Genomic DNA, 13823 nt, shown 5'->3' with positions numbered 1-13823 from the left:
GGAGAAAAGACAGTCTCTTCAGCAAGTGGGGAAAACCTGGACAGCCACATGTAAATCAATGAAGTGAGAACACTCCCTCACAACATACACAAAAATAAACTCAAAATGGCTTTAGACTTAGATATAAGACATGATACTGTAAAACTCCTAGAAGAGAACATAGGCAAAACATTCTCTGACATAAATCATAGTAAAGTTTTCTTAGGTCAGTCTCCCATGGCAACAGAAGTGAAAGCAAAAATAAACAAATGGGACCTAATCGAACTTATAAGCCTTTGCACAGCAAAGGAAACCATAAACGAAACAAAAAGATAACCTGTGGACTGGGAGAAAATATTTGCAAGTGTGTCGAACAACAAGGGCTTAATTTCCAAAATATACAAACAGTTCATACAATTCAATAGCAAAAGAACAAACAACCCAATCAAAAAATGGACATTTCACCAAAAGAAGACATGCAGATGGCCAATAGGTATATGAAAAGATGCTCAACATTGCTAATTATTAGAGAAATGCAAATTGAAACTACAGTGAAGTATCACCTCACACGGTCAGAATAGCCATCATTAAAAAGTCTACAAATAACAAATGCTGGAGAGGGTGTAGAGAAAAGGGAACCCTCCTTTGCTGTTAGTGAGAATGTAAATTGGTACACCTACTATGAAAAACAGTATGGAGGTTCCTTAAAAAGCTAAAAATAGAGCTGCCATATGATCCAGCAACCCCACTCCTGGGCATATAGAAAACTATAATTTCAAAAGATACATGCACCCCAACGTTCATAGCAGCACTATTTACAATAGCCAAGACATTGAAGCAACTTAAATGTCCATTGACAGATGAATTGATAAAGAAGATGTAGGGGGTGTGTGTGTGTGTGTATGTGTGTGTGTGTATGTATATGTATGTATATACATATATATATATACATACATATACATACACAATGGAATATTACTCAGCCACAAAAAGAATGAAATAATGCCATTTGCAGCAACATGGATGAACCTAGAGACTATCATGTTAAATGAAGTAAATCAGAAAGAGAACGACAAATACCATATGGTATCACTTATATGTGGAATCTAAAATATGATAAAAATGCACTTATTTACAAAGCAGAAACAGACTCAGAGACATGGAAAACAAAGTTACGTTTACCAAAGGGGAAAGGAGGTGGAGGAGGGATGAATTAGGAGTTTGGGTTTAGCAGATACAAACTATATAAAATAGATAAACAACAAACTCGTACTGTATAGCTCAGGGAACTATATTCAATATCCTGTAATAAACTGTGATGGAAAAGAATATGAAAAAGAACATATATATAATATATATATAACTGAATTGATCTGCTGTACACCAGAAACTAACACAACATTATAACTCAACTATACTTCGATAAAGAATTAAAAAGCAAAAACAAATTTTCTAACAGCAACATTAAAAACATAAAAAGATGAAATTAATTTTAATGAGATATTTAACTCAATATGCCCACATATCATTTCAATATGTAATTAATATAAAAGTTATAAATGAAGTATTTTTTTTTTATAAATGAAGTACTTTAGATTCCACCTTTCATACTAAGTCTACAAACTACAATGTTTTGTGGTTTTTTTTGACCGTGCGTCAGGACTTGTGAGGTCTTAGTTCCCCGACCAGAGATTGAACCCGGGCCCACCGCAGTGAAAGCACCGAGTCTTAACCACTGTACTGCCAGGGAAGTCCCACCAGCATTATGTTTACCATGTACAGTGCATCTCATTTCAGAAGAGCCATATTACATGCTCAATAGCTACATGTGGTTAGTGGCTGCTATATTGATATACACAGATTTAGACAGTATAGAATGACATGTTGAGTGAATTTTAGTTTTAGTGAAAGGAACAGTTCATGGTGGAGGTAGAGGTTTCTTCAGAAATGGCATCTAGACAGCTAAACTAAAAACTTAATGGTTGTAGGCTTTTAGTATGGTGCTTTCCAAAAGCATCTTTTAATTTACTTCCTTTCTGTTTGGGAGGGGCACCATTATCATCATCATCATCAAAAAATGATTACAACTCACCTTGTTGCTAGGCAGAAATACACCCCAGGAAGGGAGAAAGCCAGAGGTAGGTGCTTGAGCAGAACTACACAGGGAGTGGGTCCATGGAATCAGAACAAGGTCAGAGCCCATTTGTTTATGTGCCAAACTTTCATCTTATTTCAAGTAGGGGTTACTAAGCCTTGGGGTTTGTCACTAACTTACCAAAACAAAGCTCATGAGAGATGGAAAACAACATTCTCATTTCTTAGTTTGAAAGGACATATTTGCTTTATTTCTCCTGGCACACCAGCTCATAATTTTCCTCTTTGAAATTTCCTATAATGGGAGTTTTATACCTCATTGCATAACCATGACTTAGGTTTCACAGTTCATATAATAGATTTCAGTTACTTTTGTTGATCACATTTCAACAGCTGCAAATTTCTTTTTCTTCTGGAAACTTTTGGCAAGGTGGAAGCACATACTCATCTTACCTCTGTTATACCTATTTCTTCCCTTATGACTATGGTATTAACTCACACCCGTGGCTGAGGAGAGAACTCAAGGACCCAGAGTCTGTTTCTCCATAGATCAGTCCTCTTCCAAACCAGAATCTGCATCCCCAAATCAGGAGTTAACCTTTGTGCCCTCTTGTGCAGGATTCTTAACTCTGCAATTTGGGAACCCCACTGTAAATTTCAAAATTCCCTGTGGAAGATACATCTATCTCCCCACTGAATATCCTTGCTCCCCTCCCACAATGTAGGGTGTTGTTGGGAAGTTGCCACCTAGCCAGGGACCATGTTACCTGCGTGTTCAGTGACTGAGTCTGGGCCAGTGGAATGTGTGTGGAAGTGATGTACACCACTTCAAGACGTGGCCCATAGAAACCTCTCTCCTCATTCTTCACCCTTTCTTTCTCCATATCTGCTGGCTGAATACAGAAGATTGTGAGGCACTAGAGGACAAAGTTACAAGATGGGAAGAGTCTGGCTTCTGAAGGACCAGGTGAAAGGCTGCCTACTAACTAGAAGTGTTGGCATTTAATTTTATGAATGTGGGAGAAATAACCTTCTGTTGTGTTAAGCCAATATGATTTAAGGGTTTATGTGTTTTAAATCAGTTAATGAATCTACATTGTCTACCAGGCCTCTAACAGGCCCACTGAGAGCTCATGTAAATGCAACTCTTGGCCATCACCTTTGATGTAAACTACCTGAAGGGTTAAGTTGATTACTCCCATCCAACTCCCTCCTCTGCCTCCAGTATCCCAAAGTCTAGAATTCTCACATACCCTGTCCAAGCCACTGCTTCTGGGGCCCAGGAAAGTGAATTCACAAAGGTGCCTTATGATTTTGGATAAGGAGCACAATATCTTGGTGGTCCTGAAGCTTCTCATTCTCATTAGGACCTCTGCTTCATTTTGGATACAATCTTCCAATAACAGGGCCACACATCTTAATGAGATACGGTGTTTCTCATCACTGACCAGTGCTTCACCCCAAACTAATACCACCTAATTGGTTTCCTATTGCTATGCCACAAATTAACATAAAATTAGGAGCTTAAACAACACAAATTTATTATCTCACAGTTTCCATGGGTCAGGAATCCAACATGGGTTAGTTGAGTCCTCTGCTCAAACTCTCACCAAGCTGATATCAAGGTGTTGTCTGGCTCAGAATCCTCTTGCAAGCTCACTGGCTGTTTCCGAAATTCAGCTCCTTGCTGTTCTAGGACTGAAGCTCCCATTTCTTGCTGGCTGTTAGTGGTTGCCCACAGTTCCTTGCCATGTGGCCCTCAGTGGAGTTCACAGCATGGCTGTTTGCTTTCTTCCAGGCCAACTGGAGTACATCTCCTAGATGATTCACCTGACTAGGTCAGACCCATTCAGGACAATCTTCTTTTTCACTAATTCATAACTCAACTGATTAGTAACTAATCATGGGAGTGATATTCCATTATATTCTCTGGTCCCACTCCCACTCAAGGGGAGGGTACAGAGCATGTATACCAGGGGCAGGAATCTTGGGGGCCATCTAGAATTCTGCTTACCAGGCCATCCAATCCTCCTTTTTGTTCATTACTGTAAGTTGCAATACAATTGTGCACATCTTTGTATCTTTCTCATTATTATATTGCTAATACCTTCACAGTACCTGGAAAATAGTAGCTATTTTAGGATTTTTTTAATGAATTAATTAATCATTTGGTCATCTTGATTGAATTTGGAAGACCTCCTTAATGTATTACCTGCAAATTTACAAATTAATCTCCTTCGTTGTATGTGCACTTTTGTGAAATTCAGTTGTAAATTTTTTTCTCTTGTCATTGTTCCAAATATCTGGGAGTAAATTCTGTTTAAGGCTTATGGCCTCCTGTGCAAGTACTCCACTGGTGTTTCAGATAGGGTCCCAACAGAAAATTGATGGCAACCCAAGTTGGGATAGTTCAAGGAAGGTTTGATAAAGGTTCTTACATAGACATGGGTACGGTGTAAGGACACCACAAGGAATAGTTGAGTAACCGTTGGAGCTATCACTACCTCTAGGCCCCAGGGGACATGGGATGAGCGAAGTTCCTGGGTATGTGCAAGTACAGTGTCGTGGGTTGCAAGATGGCCCCTAAGAAGATACTTGCAAGTCCTAATCCCAGAACCTGTGAACATGACCTTATTTGGCAAAGGGGTCTTTGTAGATATAATTAAGGATCTTGAGGTGAGATCATCCTGGATTTAGGGTGAGCTCTAAACCAATGACAGATGAGCTTATAAGAGAAAGGCGGAGGGATTTTTGAGACACAGAGGCACACAGAGGAGCAATGTGAAGGTGGAGGCAGAGCTTGGAGTGGTGCATCTACAAGCCAAGGAACACTGAGGATTTCCAGCAGCCATCAGAAGCTAGGAGAGAAGCATGGCACAGAGCCTCCTAGAGCCTCCGGAAGGAGCCAGTACTGCCTACACCTTGATGTTGGACCTCGGCATCCATAACTGTGAGAGCATAAATTCCTGTTGTTTTAAGCCACCACGTTTGTGGTCATTTGTTGTGGCAGCCTGGGAAACTAATACTGATGGTGTTGTGGTAGCAGGGTACAGCCAGCCTGAGGTGACCCCAGAGATAGTAGCTAAGACAATACTACCCTAATCTCACTATTCTTTCCATCCTCCGGCTGGGGCTAGTCATTGGCCAAGTGCTGCCCGAAGCCAGAGGATAAGGGGGCTCAATGATGTGTTACAGACCAGGGCAGTCTCCTGGGAGAGGGAGAAGGGTGGAGGTGAAAGATGGATTTGGAGGGGCAAATTGAAAATATACGGCACATCTCTTTTTAGGTTATGGTAGGGTAACCATAGATCCTGATTTGCCTGGAGTAGTTTGGTGTTTACCTGTTGTTTCAGTGGAAGAGTTAATTTTGCATCTTTTCTCTCGTGTCCAAGTTTAAATAATAAATTATATAGTCACATTAATTATAGGTTAAAATCCAATTGGATCATTATTCAAATGGAGATAAAATCTGCTGTAGGGTATGTTAAGTAAAGCAAGTCACACCCATCAAGATGTCCTCTCTCTTGATTGCTCTATGGTCCTAGCCATTCTTGACAGGTGTAAGGAGAAAATTTAAGACTTTCTGAAGTTAACAAGAACACAACTGTCTCCAAAACCTGGATCATATGCCCTATATTTTCTGCATTTAACTTTTTTCACTGCATCTTGGAGATCTTTTAAGACACAGATCTCCCCTATTCCTTTTCACTGGTTCATAGTACCCCATAATTTATTTACCCATTCCCCTACTGGTGAACATTTATTATTTAAAGTTATCTGTGGGGACTTCCCTTGTGGCACAGTGGTTAAGAATCCACCTGCCAATGCAGGGGACACAAGTTCTGTCCCTGGTCCGGGAAGATCCCACATGCCATGGAACAACTAAGCCCATGCTCCACAACTACTGAGCCTGCGCTCTAGAGCCCGCGAGCCACAACTACTGAGCCTGCGTGCCACAACTACTGAATCCCGCATGCCTAGAGGCTGTGCTCTGCAACAAGAGAAGCCACCGCGATGAGAAGCCCGCGCACCGCAACAAAGAGTAGCCCCTGCTCGCCGCAACTAGAGAAAGCCAGCACAGCAATGCAGACCCAATGCAGCCAAAAATAAATAAATAAAAACAAATTAATTTATAAAAAATAAATAAAGCTACCTATGGACACAGTGCTTCAGTGACTATTCTTGTACATGTTTTTTGTATAGATATGTGAGTATTTCTAGAATAGACACTGTGAAAGAGTTCTTAGCTACAGGCAAGAATCCATTCTGGCTAGTTTAAGGGAAAGAAATTTATTAAAATAGATGTTAGTTCACAGAATCATTAGGAAGGCTGGAGAAAGGCTCCAGGTTAAGTTTCAAGGACCGATGCCCAGGGCTTCACTGTCAGATGGGTTTAGGTTTCTGCTTCTGGCACTGACCTCAGAACTACAGGGCAAACCAGCTTGGTGATGAACAGAGGCTGCCGTCTTTGCCACTACTCTTGTTACAGAATAGAGACCCCATGCAGATTCAGTTTTCTTACATTGCTCAATTCTCAGTTGAAATCTTAAGTGGGTGTGTCTAACTGGTCACATGCCTGTACCCTAGCTGGCTACAAGGGAGGTCAGTGGTTAAAAACAGAAATCTATCAGGAAGGCAGGCCTGACAATGTGGAAACTGATGAAAGTGTTGGGAGGCTATTTCAAAGATGTTGTTAGGTTCACATGACAAATGTCCACTGCAGGTAGCAGGAAGTGGAATTGTTTGCTTGAAGGATATATGCACTTTAAATTCTGCACACTAAAAGTCTGCCAAGCTGACTTCAAGGAAATGTAGACCAATTCATATTTCCATCTACAGTGTATGATATTCCTTTTCCCCTAATCTTCTCCGGCAGTGGATAATATTGTTTCTTCAAAACTTGTGACAATTTTTGGCAACCTGATGGTGAAAAAAAGATCCTACTTTATTTAAATCTGTTTTTCTCAAAATTGTTTAGGTTAACTTTTTTTTTTTTTTTTTTTTGCGGTATGCGGGCCTCTCACTGCTGTGGCCTCTCCCGTTGCGGAGCACAGGCTCCGGACGCGCAGGCTCAGCGGCCATGGCTCACAGGCCCAGCCGCTCCGCGGCATGTGGGATCTTCCCGGACCGGGGCACGAACCCGTGTCCCCTGCATCGGCAGGCGGACTCTCAACCACTGCGCCACCAGGGAAGCCCAGGTTAACATTTTTTAAAATAATTTTTTGATGACTAATAAGAACCTGCTGTATAAAAAATAAAATAAAATTCAAAAAACTAATTTTTTATTTGTGTTTTGAACAGCTCTATTTCAGTCTGCCTATTTATTTATTTCTGGCCGTGTTGGGTCTTCGTTGCTGCGCACGGGCTTTCTCTAGCTGCAGTGAGCGGGGGCTACTCTTCGTTGCGGTACACAGGCTTCCCATTGTGGTGGCTTCTCTTGTTGCGGAGCATGGCCTCTAGGCACGCGGGCTTCAGTAGTTGTGTCACTAGGGCTCAGTGGTTGTGGCTCGTGGGCTCTAGAGTGCAGGCTCAGTAGTTGTGGTGCATGGGCTTAGTTGCTCCACAGCATGTGGGATCTTCCCAGACCAAGGATCAAACCCACGTCACCTGCATTGGCAGGTGGATTCTTAACGAATGTGCCACCAGGGAAGTCCTTAGGTTAACATATTTTTAATCTTTATTAATCATTTGCTCTTCTTCTGAGTCATAGTTACTTATATATCCTACTATTTTTTAGTACTAAGTTGTGTTTTTGTTTGCCTATTAATGTTTTGTCTATATAATCTGGGTATTGATTTTGAGTGTATGTTACATATATTGCGCTATACGATAGGAGTTTGTTGTTTATTTATTTTATATATAGTATTGAATAGTTTGTATCTGCTAAACCCAAACTCCTAATTTATCCCTCCTCCACCTCCTTTCCCCTTTGGTAAACATAACTTTGTATTCCATGTCTCTGAGTCTGTTTCTGCTTTGTAAATAAGTTCATTTTTATCACATTTTAGATTCCACATATAAGTGATATTGTATGGTATTTGTCTTTCTCTTTCTGACTTAACTTCATTTAACATGATACTGTCTAGGTTCATCCATGTTGCTGCAAATGGCATTATTTTATTCTTTTTGTGGCTGAGTAATATTCCATTGTATATATATATACCACATCTTCTATATCCATTCATCTGTCAATGGATGTTTAAGTTTCTTCCATGTCTTGACTGTTGTAAATAGTGCTACTATGAACGTTGGGGTGCATGTATCTTTTCAAATTATAGTTTTCTCCAGATATATGCCCAGGGGTGGGGTTGCTAGATCATATGGCAACTCTATTTTTAGCTTTTTTTTTTAATGTTTAGACTATAACCTTTATTTTTTTTAACATCTTTATTGGGGTATAATTGCTTTACAATGGTGTGTTAGTTTCTGCTTTATAACAAAGTGAATCAGTTATACATATACATATATTCCCATATCTCTTCCCTCTTGCGTCTCCCTCCCTCCCACCCTCCCTATCCCACCCCTCCAGGCAGTCACAAAGCACCGAGCTGATCTCCCTGTGCTATGCGGCTGCTTCCCACTAGCTATCTACCTTACGTTTGGTAGTGTATATATGTCCATGCCTCTCTCTCGCTTTGTCACAGCTTACCCTTCTACCTCCCCATATCCTCAAGTCCATTCTCTAGTAGGTCTGTGTCTTTATTCCTGTCTTACCCCTAGGTTCTTCATGACATTATTTTTTTCTTAAATTCCATATATATGTGTTAGCATACGGTATTTGGCTTTCTCTTTCTGACTTACTTCACTCTGTATGACAGACTTTAGGTCTATCCACCACATTACAAATAGCTCAATTTCATTTCTTTTTATGGCTGAGTAATATTCCATTGTATATATGTGCCACATCTTCTTTATCCATTCATCTGATGATGGACACTTAGGTTGTTTCCATCTCTGGGCTATTGTAAATAGAGCTGCAATGAACATTTTGGTACATGACTCTTTTTGAATTATGGTTTTCTCAGGGTGTATGCCCAGGAGTGGGATTGCTGGGTCATATGGTAATTCTATTTGTAGTTTTTTAAGGAACCTCCATACTGTTCTCCATAGTGACTGTACCAATTCACATCCCCACCAGCAGTGCAAGAGTGTTCCCTTTTCTCCACACCCTCTCCAGCATTTATTGTTTCTAGATTTTTTGATGATGGCCATTCTGACTGGTGTGAGAGGATATCTCATTGTAGTTTTGATTTGCATTTCTCTAATGATTAATGATGTTGAGCATTCTTTCATGTGTTTGTTGGCAGTCTGTATATCTTCTTTGGAGAAATAAAGACCCCAAATAGCCGAATCAATCTTGAGAATGAAAAACGGAGTTGGAGGAATCAGGCTCCCTGACTTCAGACTATACTACAAAGCTTCAGTAATCAAGACAGTATGGTACTGGCACAAAAACAGAAAGATAGATCAATGGAACAGGATAGAAAGCCCAGAGATAAACCCATGCACATATGGTCACCTTATCTTTGATAAAGGAGGCAGGAATGTACAGTGGAGAAAGGACAGCCTCTTCAATAAGTGGTGCTGGGAAAACTGGACAGGTACATGTAAAAGTATGAGATTAGATCACTCCCTAACACCATACACAAAAATAAGCTCAAAATGGATTAAAGACCTAAATGTAAGGCCAGACACTATCAAACTCTTAGAGGAAAACATAGGCAGAACACTCTATGACATAAATCACAGCAAGATCCTTTTTGACCCACCTCCTAGAGAAATGGAAATAAAAACAAAAATAAACAAATGGCACCTAATGAAACTTCAAAGCTTTTGCACAGCAAAGGAAACCATAAACAAGACCAAAAGACAACCCTGAGAATGGGAGAAAATATTTGCAAATGAAGCAACTGACAAAGGATTAATCTCCAAAATTTATAAGCAGCTCATGCAGCTCAATAACCATAAAACAAACAACCCAATCCAAAAATGGGCAGAAGACCTAAATAAAATTTGAACTATTTTTCTTTTTCTTCTTTTTTAAAATTTATTTATTTATTTATTTATTGCTGCTTTGGGTCTTCATTGCTGGGTGCGGGCTTTCCCTAGTTGCGGCGAGCGGGGGCTACTCTTCATTGTGGTGCACAGGCTTCTCATTGCAGTGGCCTCTCTTGTTGTGGAGCATGGGATCTAAGGCACGCGGGCTTCAGTAGTTGTTGCACGCAGGCTCAGTAGTTGTCGCCCATGGGCTCTAGAGCTCAGGCTCAGTAGTTGTGGCACACAGGCTTAGTTGCTCCGTGGTATGTGGGATCTTCCTTGACCAGGGATCAAACCCGTGTCCCCTGCATTGGCAGGCGGATTCTTAACCACTGTGCCACCAGGGAAGTCCCTATATTTTATTTTTCTGTAATTCTTTTTTGTTAGAATGTATTAGTGTTTCCTTCAGAACTGTGTTTGTCCATCACTTGGTAAACCTTCTTGGCCTCTCCTCAGAACAGTGTGTAAAGAGCTAGATAGTAAATATTTTAGTCTGCATGGGCCACAGACCAAACGGTCTCTGTTGCAATGATTCAACTGTGTAGTTAGAGCACATGACAACATGTAAACAAATGGGCATAGCTGTGTTGCAATAAAACTTTATTTATGGACACTGAAATTTGAATTTCTTATAATACCCATGTGGCATGACGAATTCTTCTTTTGATATTTTTCTACCATTTAAAAAATGTAAAACCACTCTTAGCTCACTGATTATTCAAATACAGGAGGTAAGCTGGATTTGGCTCCCGGACTGAAGTTTGCTGACTCTGCTGTAGACTGGGGGAGTCTGGACACTGGCTCCAAACTTGTCAGGAAACAGCAGTGGGACCTTAGACCCTGCTCTATCATCTGTACAATGAGAGGGGAGGCTGAGGGAACCTCGAGGGCTTCGTCCTATTCTAAGGTCCTATGGTTCTGATTAAGGGTTGTAAGAGGTGAACATTTGTGTACTACCACTTGCCAGACACTATACACACAGTGTCTTTCTTTGAGGGAGCCATTATGATCCCCATTGTACTGATGAGGAGACAAGGATCAAAGGGGCCCGGCAGCCTTCTGCTTAAGATCAAATGATTTGAAAGTGGAGAAGCTAGAATTCAAATTCACTGCTGTCTGCTCTCCTCACTAAAACTCAATGTCCTTTGTATCTTTTACTTTCTTTCAAAAAGAAACTTTTTATTGTTGTAAAATATATATAGCATGAATTTGCCATTTTAACCATTTTTAAGTGTACAATTCAGTGACGTTAATTACATGCATCATTATGCAACAATCACCACCGTCTATTTCCAAAACCTTTTATCACCCCAAATGGAAACTCTGTACTAATTAAGAAACAATTCCCCATTTTCCTTTCCCCCAGTCTCTGGTAACTATGAATCTATTTTCCATTAGATTTTATTTAATTAAGGAAATTTTAGTTAAATTTCTTGTCATCCTACTTGGTCTCCGATCAGTATCTATGAAACTGCATACCCCAGACATCTTCAGCACCATCTCTCAATCTTCCCCTCTTTGGTTAGAAGCAAGAGCAGACTTTAAGGCTGATGCTCTGTCTTCCAGGTTCACACCCTTTTCTCTCTACTTATTTACCTTTTACAGTATAGTATTCTCAACATAAGTATAAACTTATTGAATTCACAAATATATAACAAAATATGATTTTGTCCCAATTCTCTAGAATTAGGACAAATTCTAGAGTAATTTCCTCTATTCCACGTGGACTCTGTTTCCACATCAGTGAGTCAAAAGTCAGGATATAGACATATTAGCTGGCATGCTCTAAGCATTCAACAAAAGCTGATTGTATAATTGGAGGATGGTTGAACAGGTAGATGAAAATCAGAGTTCTCACTGAGACAGGTGTCTCAGACCAGAAAAGATTGTGGAAAAGCCCAAAGAAGGGTCATCTCCAACTAGGACTGATTGATTCAACAAATGTCTGTTGACGTTTGACTATCTATCAGCCCTACTGAGAACTAAACACTGCACTGCCAGTAGTTTTCTAGATGCTGTGGAGACAGTAGTGACGAATCAGATGAAAACTTCTGCCCTCATAGGGAGAAGGAAAATAAGCAAATTAAGTTAAATATATATGTATTTATATATGCATATATATAACACAATATATATAACATATATAACTTATATATAGTGTATTTATTTGAAATATAGTACAAGTATATTATATGTGTATATGATAGATGTACATTGTATACACAAATGCATACATGTGCATTGTAAGGATTATACATGTATTATACATGAATGCACGCAAAGTGTATGTATGTATGTATGTATGTATGGAAGGATGGATGCATTGATCCAGATCGCGATAAGTGCTAAGGAGAAAAGTAAAATGGAGATAGGGTTGAAGTTTTATATCAAGTGGGCAGGGAAGGCCTCATGAGGTGACTTGAGTAAAGACCTGAGGGAGTGGGGGACTCAGCCGTGCAGGAATCTGCATGTTACATACAGCAGGAGCAGCACAACCGAGCTAGGGGTGTGTCTGGCTTAGCCAATGTGATGAGCACAGAGGCAGAGGAAGATGAAGCCAGAGAGGAGAGGCAGAGGACAGATAGTGTAGACCTTGTTGGTTTTAGCAAGGGCTTTGGCTTTTACTGGAGACAGCCATCTCTTTTCAAGGTCCTCTCTGACTTTACTTACTTTCAGTTAAATTACACAGTTTATGTTCCGGCAGAATCACTGTGGCCACACTGGAAATGAACCTGCTGAGGGCCAAAAGCAGACGCAGAGGCATCAGGTAGGAGGCCGCTGTAGTGATCCAGGCAAGTTTGGACAGGGCTTGGATGAGAGTGGTTGTAACAGGTGAGGGGAAGAATACCAGACTCTGGATATATTTTTAAGGTTGAACTAACTGGATTCACTGGTAGACTAGACGTGAGTATGAGACAAAGAGGAGAGTCATAGATGATATCAAGATTTTTAATCTTAGAAACTTTGATAGTCCAGCATTATCGATAACACAAATACCTTCAATATCTTTGCTGAAGACCAAAGGCCTAGAGAGGGAGCTTTACTGTGTGGATTTGCTGATCCAGAAAGCACAGCCTATCTAAGCCTTTAGCCCCAAATGCCTCTACAAAGGGTGGGGAAGGGAGGGGAGGGAGGACTTCTCTGGAGCTTCTACTACTCGAGAACTGTGCAAACAGCTTTGGCTGTGGACCCACTAGACTGATCTCATCCCTACACTGTCCAGATATGCAACCCTGGATAATTAAGGTGCATTAGAAATCGTGCTGGATTTAGAGCCAGAGACTCCTGAGTTCTAACCCTGATTCCTCCGCTAGTCTGCTGCATGCCTTTGGGATAATCCACACACCCTCTCTAAGTCTCATTTTCCTCAGTTGTATAGTAGTGTCTGCCCCTTGGAGGTGCTAAGAAGCCCAAAGGAGGTAGTGAGTGTGCTTATCAGGTAAATATGTTATAATGCACAAAATAGCTTTTTTTTTTTTTTTTTTCTTTTGCGGTATGCAGGCCTGTCATTGTTGTGACCTCTCCCGTTGCAGAGCACAGGCTCCGGACGCACAGGCCCAGCGGCCATGGCTCACAGGCCCAGCCGCTCTGCGGCATGTGGGATCCTCCCAGACCGGGGCACGAACCCGTGTCCCCTGCATCGGCAGGCGGACTCTCAACCACTGCGCCACCAGGGAAGCCCCCCAAATAGCTTTTTGTTTATAGCCATTGCC

At 40.8% G+C, this 13823-nt stretch overlaps 1 protein-coding gene across 1 annotated transcript in view; it reads left to right on the top strand.

Moving 5' to 3' along the window:
• LOC125964335 (translation initiation factor IF-2-like) overlaps nucleotides 1–13823 on the top strand; it is a 53593-nt gene that overhangs the window by 12334 nt on the left and 27436 nt on the right. The window lies entirely within an intron of this gene.

The sequence above is a fragment of the Orcinus orca genome, chromosome 1, assembly GCF_937001465.1.
Source record: "Orcinus orca chromosome 1, mOrcOrc1.1, whole genome shotgun sequence".
Taxonomy (NCBI): domain Eukaryota; kingdom Metazoa; phylum Chordata; class Mammalia; order Artiodactyla; family Delphinidae; genus Orcinus; species Orcinus orca.
This window is presented reverse-complemented; position numbering and strand designations above follow the sequence as displayed.